The sequence below is a fragment of the Neofelis nebulosa genome, chromosome 15 (assembly GCF_028018385.1).
Source record: "Neofelis nebulosa isolate mNeoNeb1 chromosome 15, mNeoNeb1.pri, whole genome shotgun sequence".
Taxonomy (NCBI): domain Eukaryota; kingdom Metazoa; phylum Chordata; class Mammalia; order Carnivora; family Felidae; genus Neofelis; species Neofelis nebulosa.
Window position 1 is genome coordinate 27858234 of NC_080796.1, and position 14244 is coordinate 27872477.

The window sequence follows — 14244 nt, forward strand, 5'->3', positions numbered from 1 at the left end:
GTAATTCATTTTTGCTTTTAATTCCCTTGCCTTTGGGGATGTGTTGAGTAAGAAATTGCTACGGCTGAGGTCAGAGAGGTCTTTTGCTGCTTTCTCCTCTAGGGTTTTGATGGTTTCCTGTCTCACATTCAGGTCCTTTATCCATTTTGAGTTTGTTGTTGTGAATGGTGTGAGAAAGTGGTCTAGTTTCAACCTTCTGCATGTTGCTGTCCAGTTCTCCCAGCACCATTTGTTAAAGAGACTGTCTTTTTTCCATTGGATGTTCTTTCCTGCTTTGTCAAAGATGAGTTGGCCATACGTTTGTGGGTCTAGTTCTGGGGTTTCTATTCTATTCCATTGGTCTATGTGTCTGTTTTTGTGCCAATACCATGCTGTCTTGATGATTACAGCTTTGTAGTAGAGGCTAAAGTCTGGGATTGTGATGCCTCCTGCTTTGGTCTTCTTCTTCTTCAAAATTACTTTGGCTGTTCGGGGCCTTTTGTGGTTCCATATGAATTTTAGGATTGCTTGTTCTAGTTTCGAGAAGAATGCTGGTGCAATTTTGATTGGGATTGCATTGATTGTGTAGATAGCTTTGGGTAGCATACAGAGAAAGACAGATACCATATGGTTTTACTCTTATGTGGATCCTGAGAAACTTAACAGAAACCCATGGGGGAGGGGAAGGAAAAAAAAAAAAGAGGTTAGAGTGGGAGAGAGCCAAAGCATAAGAGACTCTTAAAAACTGAGAGCAAACTGAAGGTTGATGGGGGGTGGGAGAGAGGGGAGGGTGGGTAATGGGTATTGAGGAGGGCACCTTTTGGGATGAGCACTGGGTGTTGTATGGAAACCAATTTGACAATAAATTTCATATATTGAAAAAAAAAATAAAAATAAATAAAAACCTATGTAAATGACAGCCATATATTTCCTACTTAACACATTTAAGTCTCATCTAACCACCACAGAGAAACTAAAAATTTGTTGCAAATACACTTATTTTACAAAAGTTGTTTTTTTGATGTTTATGTAGTAAATCTAATCATAATTCCTTCATTTACTTTCGAATTAACAAAGACTTTATCTTCATTATCTTTGTGGCTTTTCCATAAATCTAAAATTATTCCAAACCAAAAGCTTTATATAAATCATAATATTTTAAATATTTCCTTTGGACATTTAATTTTACATTAACTGAATTTAAAACAACTGTGATAATATAAAAAAAAATGCATTCAATCTCCTAAAACAATTTCCTTTGAAAAATCTTACTTTCACATGTGAAAGGATTGGCTATTTATTTATTTTTTTATTTAAAAAAAAAATTTTTTTTTTTTCTTCAACGTTTTTATTTTTGGACAGAGAGAGACACAGCATGAACGGGGGAGGGGCAGAGAGAGAGGGAGACACAGAATCGGAAACAGGCTCCAGGCTCCGAGCCATCAGCCCAGAGCCTGACGCGGGGCTCGAACTCACGGACCGCCAGATCGTGACCTGGCTGAAGTCGGACGCTTAACCGACTGCGCCACCCAGGTGCCCCAGGATTGGCTATTTAATGCCTTTTTTCTTTGGAATCACATACATTAAAAAGTAATCAATTACTAACGGGCTCACTCTTAATTTTGTTCATAGCACAGTATTAGTATTAATAGATTCACGATGTCATTTTCTAAGATTTTGGTGAGTGTTGATTATATTTATACAATTAACTGTGGAACACCTGTGCTACTTTTTAATATTGATCATAGTCCATATTTATGAGCAACCCAAGCTGGTTTCAAGAGCAAAGACACTAGGAAAGGCAATAATCTTTTTCAAGAGATGTTTTTTTTTTTTTGCAAGGATTTCAAAATATTTTTATTGAAATTCCAGTTCACATGCAACGTGATATGAGTTTCAGGTGTACTATATAACGATTCAACACTTCCATACAACACGTGGTGCTCATCACAACAAGTGCACTCCTTGGCCCCCGTCAACCTATTTCACCCATCCTCCCCCCCCACCTCCCCTCTGGTAACCCTCAGTTTGTTCTCTATAGTGAAGAGTCTGTTTCTTGGTTTCCCACGCTCTCTCTTTTTACCCCTGGGCTGCAAGAAGCCTAGGACCTCAGCAGGCATTAGGTCTTACATGGGGGCTAATTGTTGCCCAGTTCAGTGGACGTCTCAGAGCGATTTTAGGGTGGTTGGCTCTCTCCACCCTTGAGGCTAGATTGTTGAGCAGGGACCCTAACTCTACCGGTCTCGAGGGCCCCAGCTCCAAATGGAGTGTGTGTACTTGGTATGCAAGCGCCGGTCAGATCAGAGTAGCCAGGGATTTGGTACAGACCAAGGGTCCTGTGAAGCCAGGTCACAAGAGCAGACCACTGGAAGTACCTGGCATCTGCCTAATTCCAGGCCTTAACCTATTCAAAGGCTGGTACTTTCCCTAAAGGCAGGCCTAGAGCAAGCTGGAAGGCTTTATCAGGGCAGGCTGGCTGGGATGGCCGGGGGCTCTCTCATAAGACACACCTGGGAGCCTTGATTACTGGGGAATCCCAGGATCCCATTAGGCAGCCAGACCAAGAAGGGGCTGACAGTTTAAGATAGAGCCTCAAGTATTTTTAGCGGGTGGGTGAGCTCTCTCTATCCTGTAGGTTACAGGTATTTGGGGACCAGCTTAAGCTCCACAGCCATGAGGGCCCCAACAGCTAAGGGTGGCTAATAGGGTGCTGATACAGGCTTCACAGGTCAGGGTAACAAGGGACCTGGAACAGGGTGAGTTGGGCAAGGCCAGGTCGCAGGAAGGTGCTCTTGGAGGGGCCTGGTGTATGTCAGTTTTCACTTCCCTTCCCACTGAAGGCAGGGTTGGAGGAATCTTGCTTGGGCAAGCTTGGGTCAGATGGCCGGAGTTCCCTCCAGCACAGACACCTGGGAACATTCATCAATGGAGAAGCCTGAGGCCCTAATCAGTAGTTAGACCAAAAAGGGACTATCATCAGTTTAAGCTGAAAGCCTCAGAAGGATTTTCAGGTAGTAGGCTCTCTCTACGCTGGAGGCTAGGAGGGGTTTGGGGACCTGTTTGAGCTCCACAAGGCCCTGACAGACAAGGACTGGGACTGGCTGACAGCATTTGGACTGCGCACGCACATGCAGGCTGCAAAGGTCAGTGTCCAGGGACCTGAAATGGGTAGGGCCAGGTCACAGCAGGGGGCTTTGGGTATCCTGGCATTTAATGCCTAGGCTTAACCCACAGAAACAAGCATATTCTCCCTGGAGACAGGGCTGGAGGAATCTGGACTGCTGGGCAGGACTGGGAGGGATGTCTCCTCTAATAAGAGACACGAGGAGTCTTAATTGCTGGAGATGGCTGACATCCCATCACGCAGCCAGTGGGGACAGACTGTCACCACGTTAAAGCTGCCACCTCAAAACTTTTCAAAGGGTGAGCTCCTTCCACTCTGAGGCCATTGAGGTGGTTGGATTCCAGGCAGAGTTCCATAGACCTAGAGATCTCTCTATAGTCGGAAGCCCTCTGATGGGTATGAAGTATGCACGCACAGGCTTTCAAGTCAAGATTAGCCAGCTGTCCCTGCACTCGGCAATGCCAGTGGGTCACAGGAGGCGGACCTTTGGGTTACAAGGCATCTGCCTAATTTCAAGCCCTAACCTACACAAATGAGCATATTTTCACTGAAGGCAGAACTGGAGTCATCTGAACTGCCTTTCTGGGGCTGGATCAGGAAGGCTGGCCTGCGTATCTTCCAATAAGAGACATCCGGGAAACTTGATGGCTGCTAAAGCTTGAGACAATAGCAGACAGTAAGTTTACATGGGGACTGTCTATGGCCCATTGAGGTGGCTGCTTCAGAATAATTTGGGGGGGGGGGTGGCTCCCTCCACCCTTGAGGCTACGTAGGTGATTGGGAGTGGGCTATAGATCCACAGACTTGGGGGACCATACTTTTGGACAGCTTTTGAAGTATTAACCATCCGTGGGACGAGTTGGTCAGGGTAGCCAGGCACCTGGAACAGGCGTGTCAGGAGAGTCCGGGTCACAAGAGCGGGCTTTTGGGGACACCTGGCATCTGCCTAATTATAAAGATTAACTTACATAAATGTACATATTCCCCTGGAGGCAGAGGTGAAGGAATCTGGATTGCCTTGCCAGTGAGGGGCCGGGAAGGCTTGCCAGTATATCTTTTAAAAAGAGACACCTGGAACCCCTATTCCTGGAGATCCCTGGGGCCTCATCAGGCAGCCAGTACAAATGGAGACAGCTATGTTCACATTAAAGCTGATGCCACAGAAAGATGTATGAAAGTGGGGACCCTCCCCCGCTGAGGCCATACAGATGGTTGGGGTCCAGAGCTTTTGGTCCTGTAGCACCAAAGCCAGGCGTCAGGGTAAGGATTATACATTTGTGAGCCGTGTAGGTCAAAGTTGACAGGGACCTTAAACAGGGCAATTAGGGGCAAGGTCAGGTCACAGGAGGGAGCTACTGGGAGTGGCTGTTATGTGCCTAATTCCAGGGCTTAACCTCCACAAAGGCATGTATTTTCCCTGAAGGCAGAGCTGGAAGAATCTGTACTGCCTTGCCAGGGCAGGGGTAAGTGGGATGGCTGGGGCACCCTCAGTAAGAGACACCTGGGTGCCCGGATGTTTGGAGAAGCCCAGGACACCATTAGGTAGCCGGTCTAAATGGGGACTGAGAGTTGCCAGCTTACGTTGGAGTATCAGGGATTTTCAGGAGGGGGGTGTGGGCTCAAGGTGGTGGGTGTTTGGCTGGAGCTTCATAGGAATGGAACACCTCCTTCGCCCATGCTGGGTGGCAGGTTGTGGACTGCACATGTGTGGGCCATGTAGATCAGGGTATCCAGTGACCTGGAATAAGACGATGTCACAGGAGGATGCTATTGGGGATACAGTACAAAGTCCTAATGTGCATGGCCCACCTACCTATTGTGGAATACTCTCTCCGAAGGCAGTGCTGGAGTGTTTCAATGGCTCTTCCAGATAGAGGGTGCCTGGCAGGACAGGCCATCCCTCCATTTGTAGAAACCTGGAAGTTCTGGTTCCTAGAGAAGCCTGGGACCACTCAGGCAGCAAGTCAATATGGGGACTAAGTGTCACCAGTTTAAAACTGCCACCTCAGAACAATTGGGGGTGGGGGGTTGGGCAGCCTTCACACTGGAGGCTATGCATTTGGAGACGTGTCTGAGCTCCACAGGACTGGAGTACCAGGCAGGCCAAGGACAGCTGGGGTGCTCATGCATAGGCTGCATACTTCAGGGTACCCAGTATCCTGGAACTGGGCAAAGTCAGGAGAATCCAGATTTTAAGAGCAGATTGTTGGAGTCCATGGCATCAGACTCATTCCAAATCCTAACCTACACTAATGAACATATTCACCTGAGGGTAGAGCTGGAGGAGTCTGGGCTGCCTTTCCAGGGTGGGACCAGCAGGTTCGGCCGGGGTATCCGGGGATAGGTACCTGGGTGCCTCCATTGCTGGGGAAGTCTGGACCCAATCAAGCAGCAGGTCCAAATGGGGACTGACCGTCATCAGTTAAAAGTTTTAGCTTCAGAAAGATTTTTGGGTGTGAGCTCTCTCTATCCCAGAAGGTAAGCATGTGGTTGGGAAAAGCCTGAGCTCTGCAGACCTGAAGGACCCCCTCAACCAAAGACTGGCTGACTAGGTATGGGCTGTGCATATGTGGGAGGCACAGGGCACGGGTATCAGGGACCTGGAACAGGTCAGTGTCTACTGCAGCCAGGTCATGGGGGGCCTATTGGGGGTACCAGGCATCTGCCTAACTATAAACCCTAACCTATATAAATGCCACATATAAATGCCCATGTTCCCCCTAAGGCAGATCTGGAAGACTCCGTATTGCCTTACTATGGCTGGGTCCAGAAGCTGGCTGAGGTGTATGCTAATAAGAAACACGTGGGAGTCTTGATTGCTGCAGAAGCCTGGGACCTCAGCAGACAGTAAGTAAATATGGGGACTGACTATCCCTTATTTTAGTGGTTCCCTCAGAGTGGGCTCTCTCTACCTTTGATGCAATGCGTTTGGTTGAAGATAGGCTTTAACTCCACAGGCCTGGAGGGTCCCAGCTGGCCAAGGTGGCTGACAGAGTGAGGATGGCTCATATGGGTGTACAGATCTGGGTAGCCAAAGACTTGCAATAGGGCAACGGCAGGCAAGACCAGGTCCCAGGGACAGGTTATTGTTAGTACCTGGCATCTGCTGATTCCAAACCCTAGTCTAAGCAAATGCACATAGTCACCCTGTAGGCTGTTTTGTTTGGGGAGGCAAATAATGCTCAGGGACTGCTTTTGTCTTTTTCTTTTTTTTTTTTAAGATTTAAAAAGTTTTTAAGTAATCTGTATACCCAACGTGGGGCTCGAACCCACAGCCCTGAGATCAAGAGTTGCATGCTGCACCAACTGGGACACTCAGGCACCCCATGATTTTGTCTTTGCCAGCAATGTAGTTGGGTTGGTTCACTGTGCGAATTTTGCAAGCCAACAGCACACAGAACAATTTCTGTTAATTAGTAATTAAAGAAATGACATACCCCAAAACATTGTTAATCACACGATCGCTCCAGGCAAGGGGAGATGAAAGGAATGGTGTAAATTTAGTTGATGTGTATATTTATATGAGTTGCTGCTTGGGATTATGGCTTAGCCAACTGAGAGCTGATGTCCAGCTGCCAGTGCAAAAGTGCAAGTCTCATGTCGCTAGAGCACGTTGCTAGCAGTGACAGTCCTGGTATTGATGGGCAAGATAATCATCCTCGAGGGGTGACTGCACAGCTCTGGCCACCGCAGGTGTAGAAGTGTTGTCTTTACCAGGCAGGAGCTAATTGCCCCACGGTCCTCAGAGAGCTATTTTACGTCAGAAAAGCGTAGCCTTGTGCAGACCGAGCACTCTCTTCTCTTCCTCAGAAATGCTCTGTATTTGCAGTCTCGTAGCCCCTTGCCACAGTTCCTTCTTCATACATTTTTATTAATAAGCCTCCAGCAAGGCCCCTCATGAGCTGAGCTCTCGAGTTCATATGGGTGAGGACAGATGAACTAACATCTTGACACCACTTACTTCATTCTTATATCAAAACAACTTTCTAACCAACTTTTTCTTGGTCTTTGTTTATGACAAGTGGATTTGAAATAGTATCAAGCCAATACACAACCTCTACCCGGTGATTTCAAATCACTTCCACACTAATACTAAGGGCCTAATGCCCAGTACAAATCTAAGCTCACAAAAATATCAGTCCACTCTGTGATTCACATATGAACTTAATCACACTCATTCATCTTTTGGGGTTATTTTTACTCAGTGCACATTCTTGTACACCATAGTTTAATGACCAGTTTAAGCAACCACATTCCTAATATTATCAATAGAAACGTAAAGAACTCTCTACCATGGTACCATATCCAACTGCCAAATGAGTAAAAAACTTTCTTAAACCACTCAACTTCCTTGACAAGCACATTTCCAAGTAGAGATTATTTTTATAAAGCTCCAGGGGGCACAAGCTTGCATAGTACTGTCAATTGCTGTAACATCAGAATTCAAACCTGTCATTATTTTAGGGATGCACATTTTTGTTCTTTTCAATTCCTGCAAAGTTATTTTGACTTTAGTAGTCTCATCTTCCAAATGTGCCATATTTGTTTTAAGTTTTCTAACGTATGATTTCCATTTATTTATTTTAGTAATATACTTAGTAATTTAGTGTGAAATATTTCCCTGGTTATTTTAATAGTTCTCTTCTTTTTTTTAAAAAAATTACTGTTTGTTTATTTTTGAGAGAGAGAGAGAGAGAGTGTGTGTGTGTGTGTGTGTGTGTGTGTGTGTGAGTGGGGCAGGGGCAGGGGCAGAGATAGAGGGAGACACAGAATCCACAGCAGGCTCCAGGCTCCAAGCTATCAGCAGAGTCTGATGCAGGGCTTGAACCCACCAACCCACGTGAAATCATGACCTGAGCCAAGGTCGGACACTTAACCAACTGAGCCACCCAGGCACCCCTAGTTCTCTTATCTTCTATTGACTATAGTTACATCTTTTTCCTTCTGTTTTTACATTCATTACCTGTTCTCATTTTACACATCTCAGCATGTTTCATGTTCCTTATTTCCCCCTTAACTCCAGTAAGTTAGGGTGAGGTTTGCCTTAGAGTGTATTATCCTGGTCCAGTTTCCCATATTATATATAACTGGTAGAGGAAGTGTCAAGGCCATAGCCACAGGTACTTGTACCATAGGTATATCCAAAGTCTAGTAATAATAAAGGTATTTTTGTTTCATTCCAACAAATATCCCTAGGAATGTGTTTTCCTTCTATCATAAGGGGGCTTTCTATGTTCTCTAGGCTCCAATCTCCCTTTTGATATTGGGGATCTGTAAAAGTGTCATAATCTAATGTCACGTTCCCTCCTTTAAGTGCCAAGAGTCTCATTTCACAGTTGCCCAGAAATCACAGCCATTAGGATTTGCCATTAGTTGCCCAGAAGTCCAGCCATTTCTGGTTGGATTGTGTTATGTCAGACACATAACAGTGTTCCAGGTGTACGATTTAGTGTTTCAGGTGTACAACAGTTCTATACATTACTTAGTGCTCATCATAAATGCCCTCTTAATATTCTTTACCTGTTTCACCCATCCTCCCACCCACCTCCCGTCTCCATAGTTAAGGGTCTGTTTTTGGTTTGTCTCCTTTCTTCTCTGTTTTGTTTCTTAAATTCCACATATGAGTGAAATCACATGACATTTGTCTTTCTCTGATTTATTTCACTTAGCATTATACTCTCTAGATCCATCCATATTGTTGCAAATGGCAAGAGTTCATTCTTCTTAATGGCTGAGTAATAGTCCATTGAGTAATAGTCCATAAAGAAGTCCACACCTTCTTTATCCATTCATCCATTGATGGACACTTGGGTTGCTTCCATAATTTGGCTAACGTATATGATGCTGCAGTAAACATGGTGCATGTATCTTTTAGAATTAGTGTTTTCATATTCTTTGGGTAAATACCCATAATGGAATTACTAAGATAATTCTATTTTTAATTTTTTGAGGAACCTCCATGCTGTTTTCCACAGTGGCTTCACCAGTGTGCATTCCCACCAATAGTGCATGAGGGTTCCTTTTTCTCCACATCCTTGTCAACACTCGTTTCTTGTGTTTTTCATTTTAGTCATTCTGACAGATGTGAGGTGGTATCTCATTGTAGTTTTGATTTGCATTTCCCTGATGATAAGTGATGTTGAGCAACTTTTCATGTGTCTGTTGACCACCTGTACGTCTTCTTCAGAGAACTGTCTTCATATCTTCTGCCCATTTTTAATCTCATTGGGTTTTTCTCTTGGTGTTGACTTATATAAGTTCTTTATATATTTTTGATATTAACCTGCTATTGGATATATAATTTGCAAATACTTTCTCCCATTCAGTTGATGGCTTTCATTTTGTTGATGGTGTCCTTCACAAAAGCTTTTTATTTTGGTGTAGTCCCAATAGTTTATTTTTGATTTTATTATGAACCTAGGTTTCCATATACTTGGGGTATAAATCTGTGGTGTGAGATAGAAGCCTTGCATATACCATGAAGGATAATAAGTGTTATATGCTAAGTTTCCTATGTGTCCTCTATATACCTTACAATGTGTCCATGCTCTTTTAAAGTCTGGACGTAGAGTCCATGGATCTATTCATTTTCCAATAGGTCAATATTGGTTAAATAGTGTAAATTGGGATTATAGTAAATCATCTATTTTGCCCTATTTATATTCAAAGATATAATTGCCCATTCTGTGTAGTCAGTATCTCCTCTTTTATGAAATACTAAATCACAAAGAAAATCAGGAATTAAGTTGGAGTTATTTCAACAGTTTCTACCACATATCCAATGTTTCATTCAACTCAGTAAGAGATGATACGATATGCGATGTTACAATACCAACAGCCAGTTAGTAGTTCAGCCCAATCTTTATCCTCTAAGTCAGTGTCTAACGAGGGTATCGTTCAGGATCCTCCTTGACTCTTGTGGAGATTGAAGTGGAGGTTTCTACTTCTTCAGCTTCTCTAAGTATTTGGTTTCTCCACTGATTGAAGATTTCCCAGGGATTAGATGATGCTGATAGGAGAGAGTGGGGTGGAGAGATTGCGGTTAGTGATGCTGGTGATGTTGGTGATACTTATGAGTCCTCAGTTGCAAGAAGGTGACCAGAATGGTGATCCATGCAGGGAGTAGAGGATGTCACAGACAATGCCATTGTATCGGACCAGAAAGCAGCAATCTAACCTGGAACTAACTTTGTCCAAATGCTATTACTGGAGCTGTTGAAGGGGTATCCATAGCTGCAATGAGAGTTGTATCCAATAGTAAGCAATGGGCAAAACATTATGGTCAGAGGTAGCATGCTGCACTAACCCACTTAATAATTTTGATAGGATTAAAGATGCATCCTGGATTCATGTCTGCAAAATAAAGACAGTGTCCTATACATTTTTAATTCTTTCATATTGTTCTTGCCATTCAAGGAAATCTATAGTTATAACGGCTATTATTGCTAATATTTCTCCAAGCATGATCACCCTGCATCATGCTTGGCTAAACATTTGGCATCTGGTGTTGATACAATAAAAGATGGTGTTTTTCACGTCTGAAATTTTTCTAGAGGCATGATGGTATTTTCTTTAATTTGAGGTAATGTGCATTTTCCTTCAGTCACCCAGTAGGTTTTATTAGTGTCAGGTGCTATTTTATTTTATTTATATATATAAATATATGTATATATACATATTTTATTTATATACATAGATTTTATTTTATAGATTTTATTTATATACATAAATAATATATGTTAAATATATTTAATATATATTATTTAATAATTTAATAATTTTTACTATATATTTAATATATTTAATATAAATATATATTTAAATATTTTATATATATGTTATATATATAAAATCAATTTTCCTTTTAATTTAAATTCTAGGTTGACAGTGCTAATGCTTGTCTTTGTGGGTGTCTGCAACATCAATTCAATAGGAGGTTTTCCATCCTTTCTATAGTTATGGTTTAGATATCTTACAGCTTCCTGATAGTTTTAGCCCAAGCTTTCATATTTAGATTGTTAGTAAGCTACCTAAGCCTTAGCTTGAGCAAGCCATTTTACATTTCCAGAGGCAGTTGGGTTATAGGGTAAGTAGAAGTTCCATATTCTTCCTTGTTCCTTAGCAAATTCTTGTCTCTGCTTTCCCGTGAAGTCTATGCCCTGATCTGATTTTACGATGGTTGCTAACCTAGCTAGCACCTAGGTTTCTAATACTCCAAGAGTGGATCTTTTAAAATCATTTTTTTCCTGCAAGGATAGGGTTCTCCTATTCTTGCCCAAGTCCCTACAGTGGGGCATGCATGTAATTATACTCGGATATAGGCAAGTGTCCTGTATAATCAATTTGTATAATTTGGGAGGGTCTGTCAGCTTTGACTTTATCTGGATCCTTCATAACCTACAAGCTTTATACTTTGCAATCCTCACATTTAATTTGAATTTGGAGTTTTTTTGGTGGGTATATACATGTGTCTTTCTCTAACCATGTTCTACAGCTGTGTGTGCAGCATGACCTGGTTGGCGGTCTGCCCATGCAATGATCCTATCAACTGGTAATGTTCAGTTATATGTTGCATTGCCCTTCTTGTATATGTGTGGTTATGCTTTGAGTTGGTTTCTTCCTTAGCAATGAATCCTTCTCCTTTTAGATTTTTGGAATCTTTGCCTCTTTAGCTGTCCAAGTGAGTTTGTCTGCTTGGTTATTAAATTTGGGTACTTCAGCATTGTCCTTGTGATGTGCAGAGACATGTGTGGAAAATCTGGAGATGTCAGCCAGTGCTATGTTCTGCCATATGTCCTTACCCCATATGTTCTTATTTCCCATTTTCCTGTCATTTCCCCAACATGTTCCTGACCAAAGAGCTGTTCCATTAGCTACTGCCCATGAGTCTGAGGAAAGATATACCTCATTCTGATTTTCATTATCAGATTATTCAATCACCTATTTTATGACTATTGAAAATATTGTGTTGATTCTCCTGAGCCTGATTGTGTCAGGTTAGACCATCATTAGTCCTGAAGGCCACAGGCTGCCCACATAATTCAGATGGTGTCATGAAGGTGATCCATTTATAAATCATGCATTGTTGAGTTCCATAGACCAGGGTGCTCTCCATTGCCCAATTGCTTGATCTTGCATAGGCTCACCCCTTGAAAATTATGGCACCATTATTGGCTTTGCTGAAATTTCCTCAGTTCACACCAAGGGTTGACCCTTCATCCATAAATTTCCTGCTCAGAACTATACCATTTCCACATTAACAGTTGATGGTCAGGAGTATTTTACCCTCTTTGTCAGGGGTCCGCTTTATCCATTCCAGAATAGGCTGTTGAAATTTAAGTTAACTAGTGTGTTATCTATTAGTGGCTATGTATTTTTTTAAAAATTTGGGGGCACCTGGGTGGCTCAGTCGGTTAAGCATCTGACTTTGGCTCAGGTCATGATCTCACAGTTCGTGAGTTCAAGCTCTGTGTCATGCTCTGTGCTGACAGCTTGGAGCCTGGAGTCTGCTGTGGATTCTGTGTCTCCCTCTCTGTCTGCCCCTCCCCACTTACACTCTATCTCTCTCTCTCTCTCTGAAGTGAATAAACATTACAAAAATTAAAAAAATTTTAACATTTATTCATTTTTGAGATACAGAGAGAGACAGAATGTGAGTGGGGAGGGGCAGAGAGACACACACACAGAATTCAAAGCAGGCTCCAGGCTCTGAGAGGTCAGCACAAAACCTGATGTGGGGCTCGAACCCATGGACCACGAAATCATGACCTAAGCTGAAGTCAGACAGCTAACCGACTGAGTAGTGGCTCTGTATTTTGTGGCCTTAGAGAGTGAGCATTTCAGTTGGTTGGTATATGTTCTTGGACCATGGAAACCTCTTAGTCCAAAATGAAGTTGGGTAAGATTTCAGGTCCTGCATTGTTTCAGTCCACAGTGACTATTCTGTAAACTCTTATGAGTATAGGCACTCTATATTTAGAGTCCTCATTAATTTGTGCCAGTATGTTAAGAAGTTTTGACAGCAGTTTTCAAATAAGGCTGCCTCTTGAGCCTGTCCATCTAAATTCCCTACTCTCGTTATTTCATAAATGTGTCTTAATCTAATCCCTATATGCGGTACGTGCTGTTTCCGGTATTCAAATAGTTCTGTCAGGTTCTGAGCTGCTTCTTTTGTGGTAGGAGTTGGTTTGCAATCTGTCTTATTTATGATTGGATTTGGTATTTTTCTCCCCGTAGAGGACCAACTTAAGCCTAGAAATTTTATAGTAGTGTGGGGTGCTTGGCCATTACTTGGGTCAATTGTCCATCCTCTGAGTGTAAGGAGTTTATTTAACTCTATTGTGACACTAGTCTATTCTTGCAAGTTATCACCATAAATATGTCCTCAATATAGGAAATGCTAATCTGTATATATGTGGTGTTTTTCATGAAAGGCCAGGATGTCTTGTGTTAGATGGCTGGGGACCATTACTGGGCTATTGTGGTACCCTAGTGAACTAATATTTTCTGCCTTCCTATGTGAATGCAGTCATGAATTGGCTCTCCTCATCAGTTGGAATAGCAAAGAACATGTTAGATAAGTCTATCATTAAGTAATCAGTTCCAGATCCAGTGTTGATAATATTTATGTTAGCACCTATATTCAGGAGTGTTCCCTCAATCTGGGGAGAGGGTTGGTTTAAATTCCTAAAATTTTCTGTAAATCTATATGATCCACCTGGCTTTTTAACAGGCCAGATTGGATTAGTATATGGTGAAATAGTAGGTGCAATAGTTTATTTAGGAGTTACTGGATGTTTTCCTTGATTTTTTTTTTTTTTTGTATGTCCTATTACCTCCATTCCAAGAACATTTTCTTAATTGGGATCTATAAGGTATTTAGCCTTAAGGGGTGGCCTGTCATCAATTCTTAAGAATCTATGTACCCATGTCCTGGGGGTTAATTTTCCTCTTAATCCTTCAACTAGTCCCTTTTTATTGTTAAAGAGTCTTCTAAATTTGTAGGATATCCTTGTGTCATTGTTACTTGAGATGCAGTATCTAACAACATGCTAGTATATATAGAACTTTTATTTACAAAAAGGGTTTTTATTGTTACGGTCAATGTAACATACATTGGATCTTGGCTTGGGCCAAGAGAC

General features: G+C 42.4%; 1 long non-coding RNA gene across 1 annotated transcript in view; it reads right to left on the reverse strand.

The window, feature by feature from the left end:
- Nucleotides 1-9945: 9945 nt before the first annotated feature.
- The window catches only part of LOC131495513 (uncharacterized), a 45298-nt gene continuing 40999 nt past the window's right edge, over nt 9946-14244 (reverse strand). The window contains exon 5 of the long non-coding RNA XR_009253996.1: nt 9946-10112. This is a non-coding gene — a long non-coding RNA (uncharacterized LOC131495513). The remainder of the gene's footprint in view (nt 10113-14244) is intronic.